We start from the raw sequence: 13,994 nt of genomic DNA, 5'->3' as shown, positions 1-13,994 counted from the left end.
TAAGAATAATCTGATTATCTGATTTTATCATAATTATTATCTAAATCTATATTGATACATAATCCACACCATTAATAAATGATATACTTTCTCAGATGAATCAAAGTAGTTTCAATGATATACCTTTAAGAATACCTACTAATTATAAAATTTCATCTTGTGAATCAAAACAAGCATTGAAATTTTAAACATAACAGTGTATCAAACTTGTAAACATTTAAAACACTAATGAAATTTGATAGTTTGGAAGAAATTACACGCTTATAAATCACTACTAGCAGTGATTTATTGTTCATTTTTAATAACTAATTAGTGATAAAATTCTTAGAATAGATAATAAGCAATGACAAATAGTACCATTAGTTCATAAATAACAACAGTAATTAACTCAGAAGTGCGTGCATCCTCCTTTCCTTCAACGAACAAACTATACTAAATTATTACCATGATAGCAACAGCTCGTACCACCTCCACCCCCAATAAGACAAGAAGGGCTGATCGAAGGAATTCGTAGGTGAGAGGGGAGAACAGGCGCAGATCATTACCTGCAACAGCCTAGACTCAGGCCATCTGCTTCAATAATGGGCCTTGCCACTCCTGAAGGGGGGAAAGATGCTAATCACCAAGAGTTTATCCGCGTTAAGGATACCATCATTTCTGAAAAGCTGTAGTTAAGGCCAGAAGCCAGGCCACCCACCCTATCAATACGATGTAAGAGATTTCTGGATTGCAAAGTCAAGTAAATGTCGCCATTTTTGGACAAAAATTTATAATTTTGGTAAATATAGGGGAAAAAATTAAAAAATTAAGATAAGAATCGTTGAACTAAAAATGTTCAATTACCATTGATATATTGCACAATTTATTAATACGTATATATATAATTTTCTTTAACTTACGGGTAATTCTACGCCTTAGCAGTGATTCTAATAATTACATTTAAGATTCATAAGAAAATTTCTGAGTTTGGAATCAGGTTTTTTCACGTCCTTTAAAAGTAGACTTTCTTAAAACTTAAGGGTGCTTCCTTGCCTTAAGTTAAGTAATATATTAATTTTAGCTCTTACTATAGGTATCCTAAATTAGATTAACGGTTTTCAAACAGTTTTTAATCACGATATCGATTTTCTAAGAAGAAGAAGAAGGAAAATATATATATATATATACTATTTTTACAGAAAAGTGATGCAATATTGAATACATTTTTCACTCTCAGTTCCTGGTTTTTGTTGCGAAAGTATTTGATGGATGGCGCTGCTAGCAACATTTTACCGTCGCGTGGGTTGATTTTATCTTTCGATTACGACATATGATTACGGCTAAGGAGAATATTTTCTTAAAAATATCATAATTTGAATACCAAACCTTAAAAGATTTTAAAAAAATGTGTTGTGTTTTCTTTCTTCTTTTTTTTTTTTTTTTTTGGATTTACAGGTTAATTATCAGCTGTGTCATCTGCTACGAACAAAAACAGTTAGAAGGCATGAGAAGTAAGTTTAAGTAACGACATCATATCCGGTGTTTGTGCCTGATATATCGGTAGATAAAATTATGGAACGTGAAAGTCATCATCCTTGATTTCGGATCCGGAAAACGTGATAAAATGGACCTTCTTTGACTCGCATAATCGACAGTATTTAAGTTAAATAATTTTTTTTTGCGGCATTGCACTTTGTTTAGATAAGTGAATTCTAACACACAAAAAAAAAACATTTCACATCAAACTATAGCATGAAAATCAAAATTTAAAGTCAAATTTTATTTACTTTTAGCCATCTTGCAAACATAAACCTTTTTTTTAATGTTGTCTATTATAACATACCTCGTATGTAAGTTAATAACTTCACTGATGTAATGGAGCTTTCCAGTTACAAAAATATGCTTTAAGTAGAAAAACTTTTCAAATCATATTTAATGTGATGCCACGTATAACTTAAACGTAATTGAGTACAACACGTACTAGACTAATTAAAAGTTTTTCACTATATCATGATAAATTCATTATTTTTATTGTATTTTTGATTGCAGACGATATGCTGCTTCAATTTGTCATGAACTAAATACGGCAGGATTGCTAGATGTGTTATGAACTTGCCTGATATCATTTAAAATTCGTTGATAGATTCCTGAAACTCCACACTTTTCTGTTAATAAAAATAAGAACAATTTTCCAAGCTATATTGAGCTATGATGATATTAATGTGAAAGTAAAAATAATAATGTGAATGTAAAAATAATAATGAATACAAAAATGAAATCATTAATATATTAATGGAAACAAAAAAGCTTTAATTTTGCTTTAGTAATGTACCCTTTCATATATTTGACAATATACAATAATAAAAAGGAACAAAACCAAACTTAATAAAATTAAAAGTATCATGTGCCCGTCCATTTTCACTCAAAACTTAGAATTTTTTCTTTAAAAGATTTCTCAATTTCAAAAACCCAGCCACCTGATTTGCATAAATACATTTAATTTTTCTTTTATTTGTGGGCAAAAATGGTAGGCACACTTTGCCCAAGAAGGAATCTCATCGCCTGTAAATTTCAAGTCTTCGTCAATTCTGTATGTAAAGGACGTCTTAATTTAATCCTATGAGTACCAAGAGCGCTTTAATGGAGCATTTGAGTAGCTTCCCCCCTCAAAGTAGATGCATTTTTCTATGGACTAGCTAATGAATGCTTTGATAACGTTTGAGGGGGAAAAGACAAGTTGATTGAATCCACATATATACACTTCTGTTAAACCAAAGAATGAACTCAGAACAAAAACATTAATGAACGCAATTTTTTTCCCTTTTTTCCATCCATTTGAGGAATTTTTTTTTATCTTCTAAATAACTTATATTGTTGCGTTAGGAATAGATTAGGAGTCGATAGTGGATCTCTAATTAGCTCTGAATTCGAGTAAAGCAGATGGGGTAAAGATGAAGTGATAGATATACCTGGTAATGGTTTTTCGAAAAATGAAAAACCCGAAATGGTTATATTGATCTACCTATCTAATTACTGAAGTCAAAATATTCCTTTAGTTACATGAATATTAAAAAAAGAAAATGCTCGTAAAAAATCGAGAACTTTAATTAAATAAGGGCTCTTGGCTATATGAAGTGGGCTCAATTAAGCGTTTTTATGTTGTAATAGATTATTAAAAACATGATATTATAAATATTAAAATCCTTAATGAATAGTTTGAACTTTAGAGATTAAAAAAATCATGTACTCCAATTACATTTTTCTTCATAAATTCATACTTTATGAACGTTTCACGAAATAAATAACAGCCGGTTTTTGGATTCAATATTTTTGACATACCTTTAATTAATTCTTATTTTTATCGAAAGTTGAGATATTTATTTCTGTTTACTTTTAAGTTTAATGAAGCTTTGTTTTCTTTATTTCAAGAATTTCATAAGACCAAATATAAATTACATGCGTGTAATAAGCGTTAAATAAAAATATATAAGAAATCATTCAGGTCAAATGGTATCAATTTAGCGTGTTTAAATTTCAGAAAATACATAATTATCAATTTACTAAAATAATTGCATATTGTTTTTCATTTATAGATGTTTCCATTAAACAATAATATGGCTGCTATATAAAGTAATATTTAAATTGTTTATTTTATGTACTATAGGTAAACAACGTCATCAGAAGATTTTTTTTTATTTGTTTTTTCATACTTTTTATCTTCGGAGTCAACAAGTTGACGTTCATATAGCTTCTTTATTTATTTTATTTTGATTGCTCCACACTAGAGCTACAATATTTAACTATAAAATAGTTAGTTAGTTGATTAGTTAATTTTAGTATTTGACGTAAAAACAAAAAAAAATGCTACTGTGTTAAGAATAAGAATGGCTTTTTCTAAATATTTTATAAACTACCATCTGATTCATAGAAAAATAAAAAAGCTTCTATTTATGAGCCGCGCAATAACATGGAATTATTTTAGAAATATTTCTAAAAAAGCACAAATTCCATAAAAACTGAAAAAAATTACTCAAACTATTTATTTGTCTTACATCATTAATTAAAAAATAAAATAAAAGGTATTTCATTAGCTATCCTAACCAAATTTGAACACTAATTAAATTTAATTTCTAAAGATAATTTGTCATTAAATAAATGTTATTATACCACCGAAACTCAAATAGATTCGTCAAATAGATTAGTAGCACAGCACTACATAAACTCGAACAAAAAACAGAATTTTTTCGCTAATTTATTTATACGTCATAAATAAAATATTAACCATTCCTAACAATTTTTTTCTGAAATTCATTTTATATTCAAACATGAAGTCTTCATTCAGATATGTCGATATAGCCTGACCTTTTCTGTCAAGTTAGGAAACAAGAGGTTTTATCACAGTTCAATGATACAAGACTTTGCGAAATATCATCAATCATAGTATTTTATTTATGTCAAAGAGAAACGATATAAAGACACATTTTCTCAGGAAATCATTCAATATATAAAGATTTTCGTTCCCTTTCCTTTAAATTATTGAATAAAAGCTAAATGGTTTCTACCATCTCACGTGTCTTGTAAATTATTATTGAAAATCAGCATCATTTCGCCTAAATCATTTGAAATTTAAGATTTAAACAGCAAACTTAAAATTAAACAAAATTGATAAAGGGAGTACTAAAATTGAAGCAAGAATTAAATTTTGATATGGAAAATAAAAGAACTCGTCATGTAATTTCACTTTTTGGTGATCCTAATGGGCTTACAATTTAGACCAACAAATCCTAACTTTAAGGGGTTAGGCCAACATTGTTATGATCACTCAAGCTTTGAAGGATAAAGTTGAGAGCCGTGTAAACGAAATTCTGTCCTGTTTCGGAGGGAATTCTGAATCGAAACTGACTCTGTTAAGGGTCTGAATAAATTCTGAATCGAAGCTGACTCTGATGAGGTTCGGAACGAATTCCGAATCGAAACTGACTCTGATCAGGTTAGGAACGAATTCTGAAACAAAATGAAGGATTGAAAAGGGATCTTTTCACGTAATACATGGAAATACGAGTTAGTTTCATCACGTCGCAAATACAAGTTTGTCCAGAAGAGTATTATAGTATAAATCCTGCTGACTCCTGAAATAATTTAATTTTTTTAATTTGATTTTAAAATGATTAAATTTTGGAGTCACATATGTGCTATGTTAAACAAATTTTTATCATCAGTGATAAAATGATATTCAACTTGAACTAATTATGGATAATCATCCTCAGATAATCATCATGAGGATATCATTATCAGATATTGATAATCGTCTGTAGCAACTAATCATATCTTGCTTGTTTAAACATTGATAAACAACTTAATTTTCTCATTTTTGTAAGAAACTAGTGATATTTTTAAATTTTATTTTGAAATTTAAGTTTTTACTTTTTTTTTTCAAAATTTATTTCAGATAATGGAAATCACAACTTATTGTTTGATGAAAGTCAGAACTTATGATTTTATGGATGTTATCATAGTTTAAACGGTAAATTAATTTCAATGCTTATTTAAATGAGAAAAATGGCAAAGATTTCTTATCTGCACGGATTTATTGACGTTATTGTTTTCTAAGCAGTTTTCCTAAGTAAATCTATATATCTTGTACACAAAACGTTATTGAAAATATTATAATTTTAGATTATGTAGAAAATATGCAAACTTAAGAAACTTTAGCAATTCTCTTTTAAATTATGACTTTAGTGCCCTAAAAACTCAGCAAAACAATAAAGGGGGCAAATTGAAGATATAACTACTTAGTTCGGAAATTTGCAAGAACATCACAGGATCTTCTAAACAAAATTACTACAATTTATGATGCTGGAAAAGTTTTTGCTTGCAAAAATGAAAAAAATCAGCAATAGATTTTGTTAATAATTTTTAAATCATTTAATGGAAAGTTTAAAAGGAATAAAGGGCAGAATAAAAAAAATTTCACAAAACTATAAATGAAACTTATTTTTAATTCTTCTAAAAAACACTGAAAAAAATCTTAACTTAAATGAAACTGTTTATTACTGTAATCATATTGACGCAGATATACAGTTATTTTTTAAAAGTAAAGTTTATTTTTAAACGAAATTGTGTATTTTAACTCTTCGTTTTATGCATATTTAATTTCTCTTAGAGTTACAAAAAATGACCTACAAAAAGGACTCAACCTACCTCTGACCTACAAAAAGGACTCAAATTTTTCGATGAAACAAATAATTTGCTGAATCAAAACCCAAAAATATTCAATTTAAGATAGCTTTCTTTTCTTCTAGTTAACAAAACGAAAAATGTTTTAATGGATGAAATAATTTGTGAAATAAAACTATTCACATTTAAAAGAAAACAATTTAAAACACTTTTCAACCATCCTAAATGAACAACTTTAAACGGAACGCTTTTGTATTATTTTCTAAACGCCCAGATCATCTTTCAATTCAGAAATGCAGCTTTTCAAGTCATCTTGACAGACCATTAGTATCCGACTCAAGATTTCAGGGAAAAATCAATGCAAATTTACAAATTTCAATCAAGCCAAGGCACAAGAACAATAAAGGAACCCAAACACGTTGCTAAATTTTAACTACCGCTGGAAGGAAACTCCCAATCAGAACTGTGAATTCCTTTTAAGTGATTTATGTGTGCATCATCTTGTTAACACTTCTGAATGTGAAAAGACTTGGATTTTCGTAGGTTAAAATTTTTAGTTCCATCTGTTCCTGTATCTCCAAAACGATTGCCAAACTCCAGAGTAAATCCCAAGTTGCGAAGTGGCGCTGTTTCCCAGTGCCGAAGATTGTGATAGAAGGGATTTCTCGAAGGGTTTTTGGTATAATATATCACTGGTTTCCTATTGAATAAATCACTTTGCTAACACCGCCGAATTCGGCATTTTCGTTATTCCCACAAGTTGGGAAAGAGTAGTTTTCGCCGATACGGACTCTTCTTGATGCATTACTTTTCCCGGATAAGAAAGGCTTCCGATTCAATTGGGATAAGAAATTCTCCTTTCGAATAAAAGGAAATAGAACCTTCAAAATGAATATATCATGCCTTCTTTTTTCCTACTTTAAAAAGATAGATTTACTTACAAATTTAGTGGCTGTCTTTGGTACGAAGTTGAACTTAAGAACAGATTTCAAACATGCTTCAAATCCCCGTTCTGCCCTATTTTTATTTGAAAAAAAAAATGGTTTTAACTATATTAAAAGATGTTTTGTTCCTATAGTACAGATACTTTTCAAGATAATCACAACTTATAACTGTAATAAAATTACCGACAAAATAGCTTTATTTGAAATAAAATAAATTCTTGTAAAATTAAATTATTTTCCATGTAATGCTTAAAGACTTATGAAGGTTTTAAAAGTTAAAATAAAATTTTTAAAAAAAATTTTTCAACAACATTAAGAGATGTTTTATTTCTATAGCAAAGATACCGCTTTTCACGATAATCCCTCACAATTTATAAAATACTCGTAATAAAATTATCGATGAAACAGCATTGTTTGAATGAAACGAATTCCCTTAAAATTAAATTAGTTTCTATGTAATATCTAAAGACTTCAGAAAGTTTTTCAAAATTTAAATAAAACTGATAATAAATTCTCTTTTTTTAATAAAAAGAAATACAACTTTCAAAATGAATGAAATGACCATGCCCTATTTTAAGAAAGTTTTAGAAAGATGGATTTACTTATAACTTTATTTGTTGTCCTTGGAATAAAGTTTAATAGATTTTAATTATGATTCAAATCACAGTTCCTTATAATTATATTTATTACTTTGAAGAAAACAGTTTTCACCAAATTTAAAGATGTGTTGTCTCTATAGAGGTGGTTATGTTAATTAAAATTATAGAAATTAAGCGAAAATCTTGGATCTTGAATAATCCTGAAAATTAAGAAAATATCTCGATTTTAAAACTTTTTTTATAAAATATTTTATGTGAAAACAAAAGTAAAATATCACTAAGAATTGCTTTGTTCATTTTTATATCTGAAAACTCAATGAATGTGTTTGAAGATTCGAAAAAAAATTGTAACAAGACATTCTTTGGAATAAAAGGGGGCAGTATTCCTAAAAAGGAACGTATATTAACTTTCTTGCTCTTTTAAAAAGTTAAATTTAGTAGTTGTCCTCCATTGGAAGTAAGATTTAAAACGAGATTTAACTTTTGATGAAGTGAAGAATTCTGAACCTCCGTTTTTTTAAGACTTTGTTACTTTTAAAAAAAAAATTGTATTAAATTTAAAGCTAGTTTGATTACATGCATACGATATCTCTGCAACTCAAGATAATTACAAACATAGTTATAAAATTAAGCTAAATGTTTGATCAGTAAAAAATTATTGATAAAGGAATTACCTTCATTTAGGTGTTTATTCTTCAGCAACATTTTATAGCGAACAGAAATGGGGATTAAATTAGTAACTTTTTTCTAAAAACTTCAAAAAAGTGTTTTTTTTTCTATTTATAACTATATATTCTGAATATAATAGGACTGTATAAACATATCAGGCACAGATATATTGACCTAAATCTAAGGTAGCTAAATGCGAACATCAACTTCCTTCGAATATAATAGTCTATACTGAGTCTTATTATTTTTTGACAAACAGGGACACCACTGCAGGATTACGCAATTTACTTTCTATTTTAAATCCGCAATTCAAATATATAAACTCTCCGATAAGCTCTCCACTCCAGCTATAAGAAAAAGTTTGATCAAAACTACGAGGATATGGTAAAATTAACCATGTTTTCTGTCCCTATGGGAACACCAAAAAGCACGGTAATTTTTATCGAAATTCTTTTGTTAATAATTTTGGTAAAATTAATAATGAAATATGGTTTTGTAAAGAGTAATAAAATTTGGTAAATGTGGTGAAAATGCGGTAGTTTTATCATGATTGCTCAGAGTATGGCATAAAAACCATTTATTCGGTTACATTTAATTTTCAGTTTTGTATTTTTTGCTAAATATTTAGAATAATAATAGTTTTGATAACCAGAATTTCCGGTAAACCGTAACTAGTATATGAAAAGAAAAATTGCCAAACGAATGGTTTAAATACAGTATATTTTGATTTTATTAACCAGAATTATAGTTTTCATCAAAAGGGGGGTGACATTACCATGTAGTTCGGGAATTTTAATTGAAATCTTTTTTTCTCCTTTCTTAATTGCATAAGTATGTTTTTTTAATATCTCTTTTCAAACTGGACTTCATTTATTTCCATATTTCAATTTTTCACTTTTAGTTCAATTGACTCAACCTCTTCATTGGCATATGCTTCAATCTCCATTTTATACTACAGATAACTCATCATATCACTATTAATCATTCATAGATACATTGCTTACTTTAGAATACATTGCTTACTTTAGAATACAATGTTTGAGAACAAGATACAATTCTGAAAAACAAGTTCAAGAAACCAAAAGATGACTTACCGATAAAGCCATTAATATCCGTCGAGAGCAGCGTTTCCTGCGGAATACAAATCAGCAGCTAAGAGCCAGACATAAGTAACGAGATATCTGAATTGAGCTTATGTGAATCAATCAGTCAAAAGTTCAATACCCTATCTCACAAATATTTATTCAAATACGCATTCGCCTACCTTCTATTTAAATCTGTCGGATTTACTACTCTGCACGATTTTTGCAAGTTTCATGCACAGTTTCTGCAAGATTTTTCCTTTTTGACAGAACAGAAACATACAACAAATTTTTAATTTTAGAATTCTGGAAGAGTTAGCTTATTTAGTTTTTTTTAAGCAAAAATAACCACAGACAGTTATTCAGAATCAAGAACGAAATTCAATATATATTTTAATGGTTATACTTAATTAAATTAAATATAAACCACAAATGGTTATACAACATAGCGAATAAAATTCTGAGAGAATAAATTACTACCAATTTCAGGGCCAACGCTAAGCATTTGCTACTTCGCCAAAAGCGATAAAATCGTAAATTTTGAAATAAAATTGTGTTTTGTTAAAAGTATTGGCGAATGACTTTTTTGCTCTGGAAAGAAAAATATGTGTTCGATTCAATCCTCAAAATTACGTCACAATGAATTTTTCTAAACAAATATTTTTTTCTATTCGATTACAGTAATTTTCGATCGATGAGACGCATAACCAATTAGAATTGGGTCCAAATAATATAATTCTGAAGCAAACTACCGTAAAAATGGTTTTCTAAGGGAAAAAATTTTATCATAAAAAATTTTTGAGATTTGCATTTGGAGAAGACTTTGGAAAATTGGCGAATACTTTTGATATTTCGCTAATTTACTGGCCAATAATTTGAAATCCTTATCGCAGGCTCAGAATTTCATGTAATAAAATGTAATGCTAAATTAAATTGAGTCACAGATGGCAATACTGCACAATAAACAAAATTCTGGAAAAAGAAACTATCATGAATTTCATGACAAACATATTTTAACTGTAAAACTAATTGCATCTTTAATATTATATTTATTTACAAAAAAATGCATTATCCTATTAAGTATAGCGTTTTATTGTAAAAGAAAACATCAACAATTATTAAATATTAAATGTATAAAATATTAGTTTGGTTTCTTAAAACTTCTTAAAAAAAATTTAAAAATACTCTTTATGCTGCACGGGTTTAGGATCAAATTCTGTTCAAATTTATTTATTGCTGCTTTGTCACAGTTGGTAATTAAAAAAACTGATTTTTAAATATTATTGTACCTTCAATTTATCATTATCGAAAAATAATATCAAACCTTTAATAATGCTTCCTTTTTACTATTTAATTATTAATTGTTACAATAATATGTAAAATTAATATAGCTACTTATACTACAGACATTTAGAAATAATATTAAACAATTATCAGTAGAGTATAATCGAATGATAGATACTATTTACGAGTCAATAGAATGAATAGTTCAAAGGTTGTAAGTATTTTCATGTATAAAATGCACCATTTTTTACTTGTATTTATTCACACTTTTTATTCTGTTATCTAGAAGCTGGAATTGGTTATAAGGAATTGGCTTTTTCTAGCCTATGCTGTGTACCTATTAAAACAAAAATTAAAGTTCAGGAAATTTTCCAAAACTTTTTAGATAGCAATCTTTAAATAAAAAATGAAAAAAAAATTCAGCTGGGTTGATTTATTATCAAAAACTAGTGTTATTTAATTTTTTTCAATTCATACGGCTAAGTTTCTATTTGAGTTGAATTGAATTGAATTGAATGTGGGGTTTAGTGGCACAAGGTCCAAAAAAGGACATACTGCGCCAAACACACGGTTTTAAAAACAGATTAAAAGGTTAAGTACAGCACACGCATAAAATCAGATAAGATAGTGAAAATTCTAAAACAATGTTGTAAAGTTACATACATTAAAATCAATAAAACTACATGGTAAATTTACTAAAACACTAAATAGTATGAAACAATTAAATACAACTTAAAATTCCAATAGCGCGTAAAAATGCAAAGATGTTAGGATGGTGATTTTTATCTAACAAGTCTCTTATATATAAAATCGTGCTTCCAAAAAAGGTGAGGCGTTGTTGGTTAAAACATAGACAAGCGATTAAAATATGATGAATTGAAAGTAAAACGTTACAAGTATTGCATCGAGGGGGTGGTTCTCCGAACAGCAAGTGAAGATGAGTCAGTCGAGTATGTCCTATACGTAGGCGGGTGAGCTTGACATCTGCTCCGCGCAATTGCAACACAGGCCAAGGCTCTAGCGTGGATTTAATTGTGTGCAGTTTGTTTTCAATTTGTAAATCCCAGTGTTGCTGCCACAGAGACATAGTAAACTGTCATATATAATTCTTCATGTCGTTTCTATTTAAGAAACGTGATCAAAGCAAAACCTAGCGTATATTAGGATGAAATATGTTCATAAGTCATTTGGATACATCAGGAAATGAGGTAAGTGCTGTGGGAAAAATATCGTCAAAACTACCAGAATATGGTAAATTTTACCATATTTCTTGCTCTAGTAGGGGAACACTAAAAATCTCGGTAATTTTTTCAGACGAACTTTCGTATAATTAGCAATAAGATATGGTTTTGTAATAAAATCAGGTAAATGTAGAAAAATTTGGTAATGTTATCGCACCTTAGAACATGACATAAAAACTATTTATTCGGTTAACTTTACTTTTCAATTTTTCATTTTTTACTAAATGTGTAGTAATAAGAACTAAAATTTAGAAAGCCAGAATTTCCGGTAACCAGTTAAGATATGAACGGAAAAATTATTAAATAAATGGTTTAAATAGGGTATGATTTAAATTCATTAACCATTTTTCTGGTTCTTTTTTTACCAGAAATGTCAGTACGGTAATTTTACTAGATTTTTTTTCTCTGGGTACTTATTGTTCAAATGTTGTTTTACTTCAAGCATTTCAATTTAGAAAGTGCAGCATTGAATTAAATTAAAATTGAATTAATTGATATGAAACGCATTGAATCTAGGTTTGAGTGGCAATAATTTCCTTAAAAGGACATGTCACATCAAACCATAAGTTTCAAAACAGTTCAGAATAAAAACGCAATGTTCAAAAACTATTCTCTTGCTAGTAGCTTAAAGTATCAGAAAAATATATTTTCAAGAAGTTAAAGAATACTTACTGAAAAGACTGTGATTTTACATCAACGCAAATAGAATAACATTTACTTTACCAATGCCGATTCATTGCTAATATATCACTACTTTATTTTTAAAACACAGTGTAATAAAAAATAATTAATTTGCAAATAAAATTTCAGAAAGTGCTTATTTTGCTGAAAATAGTGAAAGCATTCCTCACTTGGGATGAAGTTTGACTTTATCATAATTAAAGAATTCCTCGCAAAATGAATATTGATTTCCCAAGTTTCAGAAAAATGGGAACAAACTCCTATCACCTTACAGTGTCATAAAAGTTAACAATGAGGTAAAGCTTCATTGTAAACAGTACATAAAGCAGTGTACAGAAAAGATTCAATTTAATTTTTCTTCTAGACAAAGACTCACAAAAGTGCCCTGGTGGGAGTTTTAAAAGCCCATTAATAATCTCTCATCCCCCAACAAAGATAACCAAAATGTTTTAAAGTTTTAAGAGGCCACCGCGAGTCCTGGAAGCAAGGTACTTCAACGACTTCTTTGATAAATGGTGCTGAAATTTTAACCTGGCGAATTCCATCTTCTGTTCAAGTAAGAATTGGGCAAAGGGTGACCGACCAGCATACCGCGCATAATCCCCGAACGATTTATCATGGCGTTGCAGACCCTTCACAGCTAGTTGACGAGCCACAAGAAACATGCCCCAGGAGTGGAAAATTTAAATATACAGACTTATATTACCCATATTTACTCCAACAAAGTTTTCATAAAATAGAAATTTAATATTTTGGATTTTAAACTGCTGACAGATTTCAAAGACTTGTATGCTGATGGTGTTTTCAAATAATTCCGTGTTGATAGTATACACGACTATTGTTACAAATATTTAATAGTTTAGAACATTTAAAGGAATTTTTTTTATGGAAATTGAGGTCAGATTGTGTAAAAATGATATCAAAATGATTATTCAAAATGTTGTAATATATCATTATCTATTACATTTTTCCTATCTTTGTAGTTTCGCGTTAAAATTCACACTTCAAAAAATTCTTATTTTTATTTTTTGAAAACTGTTCGACCAATTCCTTTCAAAATTTTCTCTAAACTTTCAAATATTGAAAGAAAATAAAAGTTCGTGTATCCAAGAGTTTTAAAGTGGTTCAATAAATATTAAATTTATTGAAAAGCAATGAAATTAAAAAAATAAATAAAAAGAAATTATTTTAGAATGAACGAATTTAATAGTTTGTAAGCAAAAATAAATTTTTATCATTCGCTTAAATCAGTGATTCTCAAAGTAATCTATATCAACCCCCAGGGGTCGACGACAACCTGAAAGGGGTCCATGTCAAGTAAAAAAAAATTGGGGGGGG

Source organism: Parasteatoda tepidariorum, chromosome 6, assembly GCF_982258835.1.
Source record: "Parasteatoda tepidariorum strain Cologne lab strain chromosome 6, Ptep-v5.0, whole genome shotgun sequence".
Taxonomy (NCBI): Eukaryota; Metazoa; Arthropoda; class Arachnida; order Araneae; family Theridiidae; genus Parasteatoda; species Parasteatoda tepidariorum.
Note: the sequence above shows the minus strand (reverse complement) of the source record.